General features: G+C 45.6%; 1 protein-coding gene across 11 annotated transcripts in view; it reads right to left on the reverse strand.

Annotated features, from left to right (window-relative positions):
• MAP2 (microtubule associated protein 2) overlaps nucleotides 1-12,903 on the reverse strand; it is a 252,875-nt gene that overhangs the window by 207,205 nt on the left and 32,767 nt on the right. For 9 of the 11 annotated variants that reach the window (XM_051787743.1, XM_051787741.1, XM_051787760.1 and 6 more), the window contains one exon: nucleotides 12,828-12,889. The gene's annotated coding sequence lies outside the window, so the exon portion shown is untranslated. Of the gene's footprint in view, nucleotides 1-11,827; nucleotides 12,330-12,458; nucleotides 12,556-12,827; nucleotides 12,890-12,903 lie in introns of those variants that run through there. The other 2 variants (XM_051787742.1, XM_051787744.1) reach the window with 2 other exon arrangements.

Here is a 12,903-nt window from a genome sequence, read left to right on the forward strand (position 1 = left end):
GCAATCCAAGTTTACACAGCCCCTCAACGAGCCAAGTGTCTTCGTTTGTTATTCCCACAATGTACCTCAAGACCTTCCAAAGCAGGGTGGTGAGCAGGTCAGCACTGCAAGATGGTATCCATCAGTCCTGCATTCAGCAAGAGCTGGGAGCTCTGAGCCACTGACTCACAGAACAACCCCTCAAGAAGAGGCACCTCAGCAGTGCCATGGCTCTCACCTGAGCATGCTGATAACTCCTGGGGATGTAGGAGGGAGAGCAGTTTCCTCTTGCTCACTTCTGGGCACCCACACAGGGCCAGCCTGAATTCCTGACACACCACGTGCCATCAACTGCTGCTGCTGACTGGACACCAACACAGAAAACACCTGGGTACTGTTCTTCCCAGCTCTCCATTTCCCTGCTGATATTCTCACAATTAAAAACTTTTGAGTTTGCCCTTTCTGGTTTGCTGGCACACTGAAGGGGAAATACAAAACAAAATTAAATGCAAGTAAAACATTCCTGTAAGATACTGAGCCAGGCTTATACAAATCACAGTGCAAACCAAACAATCCTATTTTACTAGCAATCTGAGCAGCCTTTATCTGTCACACACACAAATATTCAGAGGGAAGTACATAACACCAGCTGCCCTCAGGAAGCAGAATAATGCCAGCTCCACATTACTGCCACTGCTCACAACTCTGCTGTCTCCGGCCCACCTGCCACCCCCCTGGGCTTTGTGCCTCTGACTGGAGTGCGTGGGCTCTTTTGTTGGTCTGCTAGAAAAATATCACTCATAGTGAGCCCTAACACTTCAAGTAGCTCTAATTCAGCTTTCAACTCAGTTCTTTGTCCTCTAAAAATAACTCATGTTTAATTGCAACTGGCTACAATTTTCTAATTCTTTGTGACCCCAAACCTCTAAATCTATTACCCAGAGACAGCCAAAGTAATCCTTAATGAAGGTGTGGGTATGATGCAGCATGCTAGGGGCCATCTGGTTGCCAGGTGTTTCCTGGCTTAGCTTTTCTTCACAACACACATCCCTCCTCCTCCCCTAATTCCAAGGAAGACAATTTCTACCTCAGGAGAGTCCTTCGTTAAAGACACAGGCAAGGGCTTTACTGCAAACAAGTCAGCTGCAGCACAGCAAAGTTCAGAGCCTTCAACAGAAAGCCTGAAAGGGCTGTTTATTACCATACACACCTCCCTGTGACTACCAGCAAAAGACTATGCCAAGAGTATTTCTAACTGTTAATAGGAAGGGAGCCAAGTGCAACAATTTCACTGTAACCCTATGTCTTGTATTCTTCACTCACAACCAAAAAAAATAAATTAAAAAAAATTAAATTTTTTTAGAAAAATACCATTTACAGTAAAAGCATGTAGTTTAAAATGTACTAAGTGAGATTCAGACTGGGGTAATTTGATTTCTTTTAGGGAGCAACACAACCTACCAGGGAGGTTAGATCCTGTGACCTTCATTTTCAAAATGGAGCATTAACTTTTTTCATACCAGTAAAGGCCTTCCAGTTCTCAAACACACGTTCCCACCCCTCCCCTTCACCAGTGCTCTGGAGCAATTTAGAGAGCTGGACTGGTAGAAGGTAATTTTTGTACAGGACTAGCATTGTCCCAGCTCAACTTCCTGAGCTGGCTTCCCACAGGGTCAGGGAAGGACCAGGCACCGCAGGAGCAAACCAGCACAGGACCTCAACAGCTGAGATAAGCATCCCAGACTCCCAAATTGGAAAGCTTCTCCTGGTCCCCACTATCATGGTTAGATTTAGTCTGCATAAAGCATTTCATATTTCAGGCTAAAACCAGCAAACGTGTACTTGGGCACCTGCAGTAGTCAGTTCTCAGGAATGATTTCAGACTGGTTATGTACAAGTACCACAGTCAGTGGATATGCACAGAAAAATTGTCTCAATATTTCCACAGGGCAGGGAAAACTTGTTTTTCCTACAGTAAAGAGAAAAGTCCTCGTCACTCCTTCCAGTGTATGGAGAGCAGGTCTGTGCTAGGGAGTTCCACAGAGCCAGGTTTGATGCTCCTGCTGTCCTTGGGAATTAGCAGGTTAAGAAATGGAAATGACTGCTGCTTAGCTGATACACAGGGCAAAAATGCAGAGTAGCTGCCCTGCCAGCCTGGAACCTGCTTTGCTGGGCTTGGCACCCAAGTACCCTGCAGAGGAGCTGCCCCAGCAGCCCTTGGCACCCTAAGCCTGCATTGTCTATGGGGATATGTCAGGCCCTGATCAATTTATTGGTGGATACAGAGAAGATCATTTTGCAAAGACAAGGCTGAAATTTGCCCAGAAGATCCCAACAGGAATCATTTCCAAGCCAAGAAGCACTGTTCCAGTTTTGCTGTGGATCAGGAACTAAGCAAACAGGACAAGCCAAAGCCAAAACCAAAACCAGCAGCACATCTGTGATGAACATGCCAGAGGCTCTCACCATTAGCCCAGAGCCCCACCAGCTCACATGCACTGTCCATCCCACAGCTGTCCTACCCACAATCCCCAACTTCTGTAAGCTCCTCAGAAAACGAGCAACATTTCACTTCAAAACAAAGTCCAGCAGAAGAATATCCCATGGTTATTCTTCCATAGTTTCATCTATATAGTGAGTTTCTTAGTTCTGCCCAGAGCTATGCTTCAATACAAAATGAGTGACTAAACTGGAAAACAACAAATAAAAATAGAAAAATACTCAAATGCAGCCAGACCTACAGTGGAAGGGAAAATTGCCCAGGACCACTGCCAGTTGTGAAGGGTTTTCAAGTTCAGCTGCAGAGTAAATCCATCATGGAAAGGGAAATATTAAGAAGGGACTAGAGATATAGAACCTTTATTCTTGAGGCACACTTGCTTGTTCATTTGACTATTTGCATATCTTAATATCTTTTAAGATGCAAGTTTCTGCTAGAAATTATTTCCACAAGCCTCAAAACATTCTTCAAAGAGCTACTCATCTGCTTAGTGACAGAGGCATGGGGCAGGGCTTGTTTACTAATCTAGGAGGATTATACTCCAATCTGGATCAAGTCTTGCCTGAAGGTAAGGGCAGTAGAGCAAACAATAAATACACCACTTTCCAACTGCAAAGGCATGAGGGGAACAAAATCCTAAAGAAGGTTATGTCATGCTTGGATCTGGAAAAGAGGTGAATATAAGGAGATAGCAGCTTCTTTATATCTGTTGTTCAACAGCTGCTGGAAATCCTGGACAGATAAATTCTATTTCTACTGTTCTGTCAGCTCTTAAACCTACCAGTTATAGCTAAAACAAGTCCACACAGCTAATTTTTCAAATGAAAACATAACACATGCCTCTGACCTCTTTTTTTTTTGCCTTTTTAATGCATTCAGACATCACTCCCTCACTGGAGGAAAACTCATTTTTCACTTATCTTCCCTCTCCTTCAAATGAGCATCAAAAGATACCAAAACATTGCCAGAGACAACACAAAAACAGATTGCAGGTAAAATATTCATTCTCTCACTCATCCCAGGACACAAATAAATCACTTACTCGACTGCAAACTGGAATAAGCAGCGTCACTGAGACTGATCTTGCAATAACTTAAAATACAGAAGAAAACTCCACACTCTCCTCAGAAAAAATTACAACTTCTATCAGTATATAAAGCAAATTAGAAACAAAAGTAACTCAAGTCTTTCAAGTGACTGAAACCTCAGACCCAAAATTCACCTGAGAACGGCAGGGAAGTGAGGGCAAAACAAATCACCTGGTGTTGCCCACAGAGGGATTCCAGAGTAACACCCCATGATGCCAACTCTGCAATACCACATCTTCAAGGAAATACTTCTTTCTGAACCTAACAGTAGACATGGCTTCACATCCTAAAGTATGGAAAACACTAGGTTTGCCCAATATTTTTTTCCAAGTACTTACTCCCTCCTCCTGCTTGCAGTAGGTGGTAAAATAATTTATTCCTAAAACACTTAAAGTAACTTGTTTACACTTTAAGTACAGCTTGCACATTCACCACATTGCTCTGGCCCCATCACCAGAACAAAACAGAAAATCCATGACCCTACCCAAAAAAGGTGAATCTGCCTTAAAACAGCCAGTACCATTTTTCTCTGCTGGCTCAGAAAGGTAGGCACCTTCCAACAATTACATCTTTAAAAAAAATTAATTAATTACAATCAAGGACTACTCTCTCACAGCAGTGTACGTACCCATTTGTGCTACATGACAACAAGTAGAATCAAGTTCATTAAGAGATTTCAAAGCAAAGCATAAGGCATTGTTTCAGCAGGTATTACTTACTGTCAGTCTCAAAGCCTGAGCTCGCTATGAGGGCTTCAAAGTCAACTTGGTCCAGAAGAACCAAAGAGTGGAAGATCCCCATAACTGCAGCTGCCACCCAACACTGGCAGCACTTGCACAAGTCACACCCACCCAAAAGTCAGGCTCTAAAAGGACTCACAGGCTGCCGAGGGGGCTGGTGGGAAAGGCTTGATAACTGTGCCTGCTGGTAATTAGAGGTAATAATTACCTCTAATAAATTACTGACCAGCAGGTCAGTGCTGGTGCCCTGATACCAACATTACCACCTACACAAACACACAACCATTCCAACAGCTGAAAATGTGTTTCTAACTTTTGACTGCTTCTAATCATGAATTACAGCTTTGCAACATATTATTAATTCCATTTATTGATAACAGTGATGCTGCAAGTGTATAGTGGACCGAGACAAGTGAAGGCAAAAAAATAAAGAAACCTAACTGAATTCAGCTCTTTTTGCCCACAGAAACAGTTTTGTACTAGAGGTCATTCTAAATGAATGCAATCTGGCTACACCTATTTTTTTTTCCAAATGCATTCCACAAGAAAGTTCTCAACTACATGTATTGAAAGGTACATTTACAGGTATTTTTAATACTGCATTCAAAATACTGACAGTGTTTTAAGCAACACTAGTAGCATGCCATTTAAATTATCTCAACTAAAGGACTGCAAGTATTATCTATAAATCACTGCTGCTAATTCTGGCAAACTGTGGAATATAAAATTACAGATATGAATTTGTCATATTACAAAATGCCTTTTATTTATTAGACATAAATTTATTATATGCTCTAACAGATAGCACTGTGTAATACAAAATGCTTAGATTCAATATTTTGCTAAGTCTTATTCAGAAGCACAACCAGCTCTCTATACCCTGAAAAGCTTAACTTTGCAGAACAACATGAAATGAAAGCTCTTATTTACCACACTCTATCCCTAGCTCTTTGGAATGGATCAAGTTATTAACTGTTCCCCCTCCCACACGGAGAGGTTTGTTTGCTTTTCCCTTTTTTTTTTTTTAATTACTCTCCCGTATTTGCCAACTTTCCCTTTACTACTTCAGGAAATTCCCATATTTTATCTCCCTAAGACAACAGAAATATACAGTTTCCTTCCTCCTGATTTATGTGTTTCTTCATCATTTTACAGGGGGAGATTTTTTTTATGGGACATCAAATTAATCCTTACAAAATTAGACAGATGACGGGGACAAAAAACTACCTTGCCACCTTCCTTCCAGGCACACTTAACCACAACCTTAAATGCCAGGTCTGATCTGGACTCCTGGCAACACAGACACTGACTCCCAGGTGCATTCTGAGCATTCTGACAGCCTGTGAAGAGCATCCTTTGGCCCAAACTCTGCTCTGACTGAATCAGTGCAAATCAGTAATGACTCTGATACAAATCTGGAGGAGCTGACTCTTATTTCAGAAAACTCCCTCCTATTCCTGTGGCTGTTTCTCCATGTCACGTATTTTCTAATATGGATGCGGGGGAGCACTGAAGGAGGGCAGGGTAATTCTGCAGCTAAGGAAGCAGCTCAGGGCCATCACACCTGGCTTCATCTCTGATTCCCTCTCACCCCAAGCTACAGGTTGACAAGTGTGATGGGATATGAATGACCCATCACCCAGCCCACTCCTTGAGCAAGGTCCATTCTCCTCCTTCGCAAATCATTCAACTTCCACCCCTGCATCTCTCCTTTTTGAGATCCTGGAGTTCTTTCCTCTGCCTTCTTGAACATTTGCCAATTTGCTAAGGAAATAAAAGCTAGTATTGCCTTCAGCACACTCAAGGGAAGCAATGCCCTGCAACACAAGCTCCAAACAGCAGCCTAGCACCTTGAAAAGCACATCAGGCACCAGCAGACAGGGGTTTGTCAGTGAGAGGCACCCTGCACGTGGACGTACAGCTGCTGGTAATCAAGCCACAGTCACAGAAGTTCAAACAAAGGTAGCAGCTCTGCTGTCTGAGCGATACCACATGGCCAGAAGAGGAAGAGATGCCCAAGCATACCTTACCAGATCACATGTAAGCAGCTGTAAGAACGGGGCAGGGCCTTTAAAAGGCTGTGGGGTCTCTTGGTCCAACAATCAGCCAGGGAACAGTGAAAACATGTTAACATTAGCAAGTGTTAGCTGTTGGCACTGGGAGCCATCACATTGCAGCGTTGAGCCTCAGGTCTGGCCAAAGTCCCTGTGAGAGAATCAGATCTTTCTGCTCAGACCTGGCGGTCACAGAAACGCTGCTGTGGAAAACAGTAACTTGGCACAAAAGAGCTGGTGAGCTAAAACAAGCCAACCAGACTTCCAGCCAACCAAAACTCAAATCCAGACCTGAACCCTCCCTAAAGTCAAAGGATTTTGAACACGTGCTTTCAGCCTATTCCACAGCAGACACAGACAAGAGGTTTCGCTCGCAGTTGCCCTCAGTCTCTGAGCCTTCCCAGAGACATGGGTGTCCTTACACTTTACTGCACCTTGCAATTGCCTGCACTGGCTTACCAGGTCATACAGATACCTTCTACACAAAACGAGGAGAACAAGAAGAACTGTAGCTAAAACCTAGCCAGGGTTCCTCCAGCCTGGAGGCACAACCCCGTGGTTGTAGGGAAGAAGGCCAATCAATCTGCGCTCACAGCCAGCAGGCAGGTTTCTGGCCCAGCACTGAAGCACCCAGGCCACTTTTGAATGTCCACAGCACTTTCTACTGTTCATCTCTGGTTTAAATTTGAACCAAGGCCAGAGTTTTTGACAGCATATCCCTAACTCTGTTCAGAACCTTTATAATATTCCTACTCTATGTTCTCTTCTTGAGGTAGTATTTCCTAACTTTGCTCATCCAAGAGCAGAACCTCAGGAAAAGTGGCAAGTTTTGCACATGGAAGCAGCTCTTCTAACAGATAAATCTATATCCCTCAACATAGAACTGACTGTTCCTAGTTTTAAACAAGAAACCAGCCCCTATCATTCTCTCCAGAAAATAAAGTGGACACACAGGGTTAATTGAATCAATAGGTCCTATAATTAAATGTTGCCAAGTTAGCTGATATGATTGGACTACTGGGTTTGGTTTGTTAGGGAGTTTTTTTGTGTTGTTTATCCAGAGGCTGCATACACTTTAAATACAGCTAATTTTGCAAACGGCTATTGAAATTTCATTTAAAACGCCCTCAGGGGACAAAATGACAAGTTTCACAAAGAGAAAAGCAACTTTTCATAGTCTCAACTCAGTGGAAGCTACTGTGATCTAAGTGCATGACAGCCATTGGAAGTACTAACAGAAACAAGTTTTCCTACTTCTTGCTGGGGGCTTGACCAACACAACATTAGAAATATTCCTCATATCCCCAGACCCACGAGTGCCAAATCTAAATGAAGGAGCAGAATTTGCTAGAGGGACTTAATTCTACCTAAAAATCCGTAACTTAAGAATTCACAGGTATGAACTGATTATTTCCCTAATGGGAAAAAGTACCCCAGATTTTCAATGATCAGAAAACAGATCTGAAAGTGGCATTGTCTTTTTCCTGATGGTGCAAGTCAGGTGCACATTCAAGGAATTCAACATAGTTATACTGATTTTCTCCACTTAACACTGCTGGTCGTAATGGGCCATTGTCACCCTTGTACCCTATGGACATACAGATACATACATATTTTATCCAGAAGATGGATAAAATAAACAAACACTCATTACACCACAGAAAGTTAGAAAAACAACACATTTAAATAACACTAAAAGATAAACAGTATATCATAACATTGGTCAAGCCTATAAACTAGCACTATCTTACAGATTACAGAAAACAAAGAGATTCAGTAAATTTTTATATTGTTGAGGTTGCCCAAGCCACACCTTTTCACAGTAACTCCTTTCAAACTGGCACTTTAACCAAGATGCAGAATACTGAGTATAAACACCACACTCTGGAGCTGTTGTCTCCTTATCACTCCCGTCAGCTCCTCAGTCAAGACAAAAGAACAAAGATCAGTCTCATCTGCAAGCCTGCTGCAGGGAAAAACAGCTATGAGTGTAAAACCATAAGGAGCAAAGGAGCAACAGCATTAGCTCATCTTTTCTCCTTAATACAACAGCAAACAATTAGTGTTAAAGTAAAATGGGTCAATCAAGACCTCAAATCTTCTTAACAGCTAGTACAGTAACCCATGTGGCCACAGAAATCCAAATTAACCCCATGGATACCTCAGTTCTTTCCTCCAATACCTAGAAAGCAATTACAAGTGTCACACTGAATCTCTTTCTAGAACACTCTCATATAGTTTAGTAGCATAACCTGTGATTAAACCTATCCATGAAATAAAAGCTTTTTCCTCTACTGAAGCAGATGGCTTAAACCACCTCTGGTTTCCACCACCAATCCTCTAAATCAGCTCCACCCTATGGAAATCAGTCTCATGCTGGTTTTTTTCTTATTAGCTGAGATGCAGTACAGAACTGCTGCTAACAAGCACACTTGTATATGAAGCAAAAGAATAGAAGAAAAAGCACCTGCCCTAAGGATGCCAAAGATGTCAAGACCCACCCTTCTTGTGCCTTAGCATGTGCATGTGTGTTTGGGGAGGGAAAAGCCACAGTATGATTTCACAGAACGTTGTTCATTTCCATGCTTAGTCTAGAAGTATTTGGCATCACTAAATATCATCAAGGGTTTTCCACCACTGAGCCCACATACCCTCTCTTTCTCTTTCCAGCAAAACATTCCCTTTTGGGTAAAAACATGCTTGACTTTTAAACATGCTTAAGGCTGACTTTCAAGGGCAATTAAGCATGTGTTTGAACAACTGAATAAATCCAGATGGACCAAAACAAGCATCCTTGAGTCTTAGGAACAATTCTATATATCAGCACACGCATTCATCAAATACACATACTGGCTTTAAGGTAGCACAGAAACAAAATATCCAGGTGACCACCAGGTCAGATAATTCAGTTCAGAAACGACCTTGTAAGGTCGCCTAGGAGCCCTATTACACCCTTCCAAATTTCTGGCCATTATTCATGTGCCTGTTAACTACAACACTCCCTGATCCCTTCCTAGGTAAGGCTTCAGTTCAGCTACAAGTGTCCTGCAGGCAGGAATTCCTCTTTGGGAACACCAATAAAGCCAAGGGGTGTTTTTTTGTTCTTTGGTTGTGAGCCACAGGTTTTACCAGATCAGGTCTCAGCATAGCCACTGCCTGGTCTGTAAGCACAAGTTCTGTAAGGAACTCGGGCCTTTGGACTGACCCACAATTTATAGAAAAATACTACTATCGGAGCTTTTTTTTCCCTTTCTTAAGCTAATTGTAATTTGTCCGCCACGGCAGATCAGATTTCAGATCTCACAGATCCTGCAGCTGCATTTCAAGCTCTGTCAGTATCTTGCGACTTTGCAGAACTGTTTGTAATCAAGAGGTGACTTTCTGAAAGCCATCATCCTAAAGTCCTCACATCCCAAATTCTTTTTGACTTCTTCCTCTTCCAACCACTCTAAGAAAACAAACGTATCTCCAACACGTGTGTGACGTGCCACACTGGGGTGTGATATCTGAAACAGCCCAGCAGAGTCTGCAATAGGCCACCCCCTTCAACCCCCCCCATTTCTGTGTTTCGGTATTTCTAGCAACTTCTACAGCTCAAGCAGCTCTTAAGTAAGCACAGTGCCAGTGCTAGATGGACCAGAGCCCACTGGTGTCAGCACATACAGCAAATGTTTCCTCTGTGAATCCAGAGGAATTCTATGGTATAGTATGTGGTAACATGACACAGGCTGAAAGGAAAGGTACGCTTCTGGAAAAACATCCAGCAAGAAGGGAATTCTTAACCCACAGACTGCAGCAATTCATTTAGGGACTGCTGGGATCAGATCGCTTGTGCCTAGGTGCAGCACCTCAGGGGTCACTCAATTACAACAATTACAACAATTTCTGTATTGCCCCAACATATTAAAGAGCAGAGCTAAGTGGGGATGACATAACATAACACACCGTAACAATTACATCAGATCTCTAAATCAAGGGTGCAAATGCCGCTTTATATAACAATCTGCATTATAAGCACAATGAACTGCCCTCCGGTGGGCTAAAACTCTCCACAGAAGAACAGCAACTTTTTATTCTCAGGATGACAGCACTTTGGCCTCTCTCAAACACCCACAGGCAATGCACAATATAGGTGCAACAAACAGAAAGTTTCATTAACCAAATCCTGACCCTTGATGAGATAAGAAAAAATGAGAAGAGACAGAACTTAGGGCACCAGGCTCCACTGCTGAGATCACCCCTCCCCGCAGAGCCAGGGCTCACCTGCGTGTCTCATTTCCATGCTAAATGGTCTCACTAAGCCATGGAGGTTATTTTCAGTGTGTTACTTTAGCTCATCTGCAAATGCCTGAGCTCCAGGAGACTGGTACCACATTAAGACGGGGGTCTTGCTCACTGCTGAGTGCAGCATCAGTGCTTTGCAAAGGGGCAAAATGAAATACCCAGTGAAGAATTCGGTGGTTCCCAGACCGAGGTGCTACAGGGGCGAGTTTGGGCTCCATTTTACGTATCACACTTTCAGAACATCAGCAGCAGAAACGAACACCCATCCACAAACTTAACTGGACTATCTCTACACTAACTGAAGAGTTTTTAGCCCAATCAGGGAAGGTGCCCATTCTCTCATTCTTAGTGATCTGTGAAGTAATGGCAGGGGTAACTTCACTAGGCCATGCCCTCTCAGCACATTCTCTTCTCAGGCAAGGGCTGAGATGCTGTGATCACGTCATCCAGTCAGGAGGGAAGAAAGAGGAGCTATAGAAAATAAATACAGTCTGCAGCTGAACCTCTTCTTGGGTGCATTGGCTACAAGATCTGCAGTCTAGACATCCCTGCAAGTCTAAACCAGCACAGGTGAAAAGAAACAGATTCTTTCACGGAGAGAAAACAAAGGTTTGTGGAGCAAATGGGAAGAACCAGAACAGAAAGGATACGTGCTTCAATCCTGCAAGGAAGAATGCTTCAGAAAACAAAAGGGACAGGTTTCCCAAACCACAAGCAGCCCAAATGCTGGATAGGAAGGCATTTTTTGAGAAAGGATGGAGCATGATTTATTGGTATCAACCACAAAGACATGACAGATTATGAAAAGGGATGCTGGAGACCTAGAATAAGTAAGACTTGCAACATATGTACGTATACACCCTACTCTACATGACTCTATGTTAATGACCACTTACATGTGAAAGCCACCTACTTCGTCTCAGAAAGAATCCTACATGAAAACCCACCAGCAAAACAAAAGAATATCTTTATTCGGAGGAGAACTGAAAAGTCCTGCACGGGGAAATTAACCCTGCCGGTGTCTTACAGAGGGAGAGCAACTCTCCCGACCCGCGGCACACCCCCTTCTTTCCTGAAGGTGCTCCATACAGCACATCCGATCCGAGGGGCAGGTCGCAGTGAGTGCCTCACACAGCGTGCTGGGCACACCGAGCTGGCTCGGCACATACTCGCGGCTCCTACCTGCAGCGGGGCACGGTTTACATCATTTTCTTATATAAAAAGGCTTTGTTCGCCGCCGGCCTCCCGTGCGCGGCTGCTCCCTCGCCGGATCTGCGGCCGATGCGTTCAACACAGGGAATCTTTTTTTCTTTCAGGGTCGGGTTTTTTTCCCCCCCTCCCCGATGCAAATTAACCGCGCTTGGAGCCCTCGCACCCCCTCGCCTCACACAACGCTCTTTGTTCAGCCGCGCAGATCCCCTTAGACGAGCTTAGGGGTGGGGGCAGGAGAAGACAGAGAGTCACATCCTCCGAAGGGCTTTTACAGTCTGGAGATGCTCAGAGCCCTCGGGGGCAGCGGCCCCCACGAAGGTGAAAAACGGGCGTTACCGGGGGCTTTTATCCCTCCCATCACCTCGGGCAGGTCGGGCGTGGGCGACCCGCGGCGAACTCCTGCGCGGGACCGCAGAGGGGGCTGAGGGGCCGAAGGGCTGAGGGAAGGAGGGAGGGGGGGGCGCGCGCGGGGCCTGGGCGGCGCGAGCCCCCCGAGCCAGGCTCGCGATGGCCACGAGGCGAGAGGCGCGCGCGGCCCCGCGCCCCCCCTGCCCGCCCGTCCTCCCTCCCCCGGCGGGGCTCGGCTCGGCTCGCTCCTTACCTGAGCGCCGCGGCGGCCGCCGGCACCCACGGGCACAGAGAGGACGCGCCGCCGCCCGTGCCGTGCCGTGCCGTGCCGTGCCGTGCCGTGCCGTGCCCGGCTCAGCCCGACCCGCCCCGCAGCTCCCGGGCTGTCGCGGGACGCGGTCGCCTGCGCGCCGCGCGCCCCCGGCACCGCCCCGCTGCCGCGGCCCCGCCCCGGCCCCGCCGCGCCCGCAGGGCCCCCGCGCCGGCGGGGGTGGTGGAGGGGGAGCGGCCCCTCGCTGCCGCCCCGCCCCGGCCCCTGCATTGCGGAGACACACGGGCTCCGGGACGCTCAGCCCGCGCCCTGCCCTGCCCCCGGTAGAAAACCAGCCCGAAAGCCCCTTACCTGGTTTCGTTTGGGTCTTCCAACGCTGCAAGTCCCAGCTCAGTCTAATTCCTCCTTTTTCTCTGGAGAAAGGGAG

The sequence above is a fragment of the Manacus candei genome, unplaced genomic scaffold (assembly GCF_025592945.1).
Source record: "Manacus candei isolate 608988 ecotype Guabito, Panama unplaced genomic scaffold, ASM2559294v1 h1tg000023l, whole genome shotgun sequence".
NCBI classification, from domain to species: Eukaryota; Metazoa; Chordata; class Aves; order Passeriformes; family Pipridae; genus Manacus; species Manacus candei.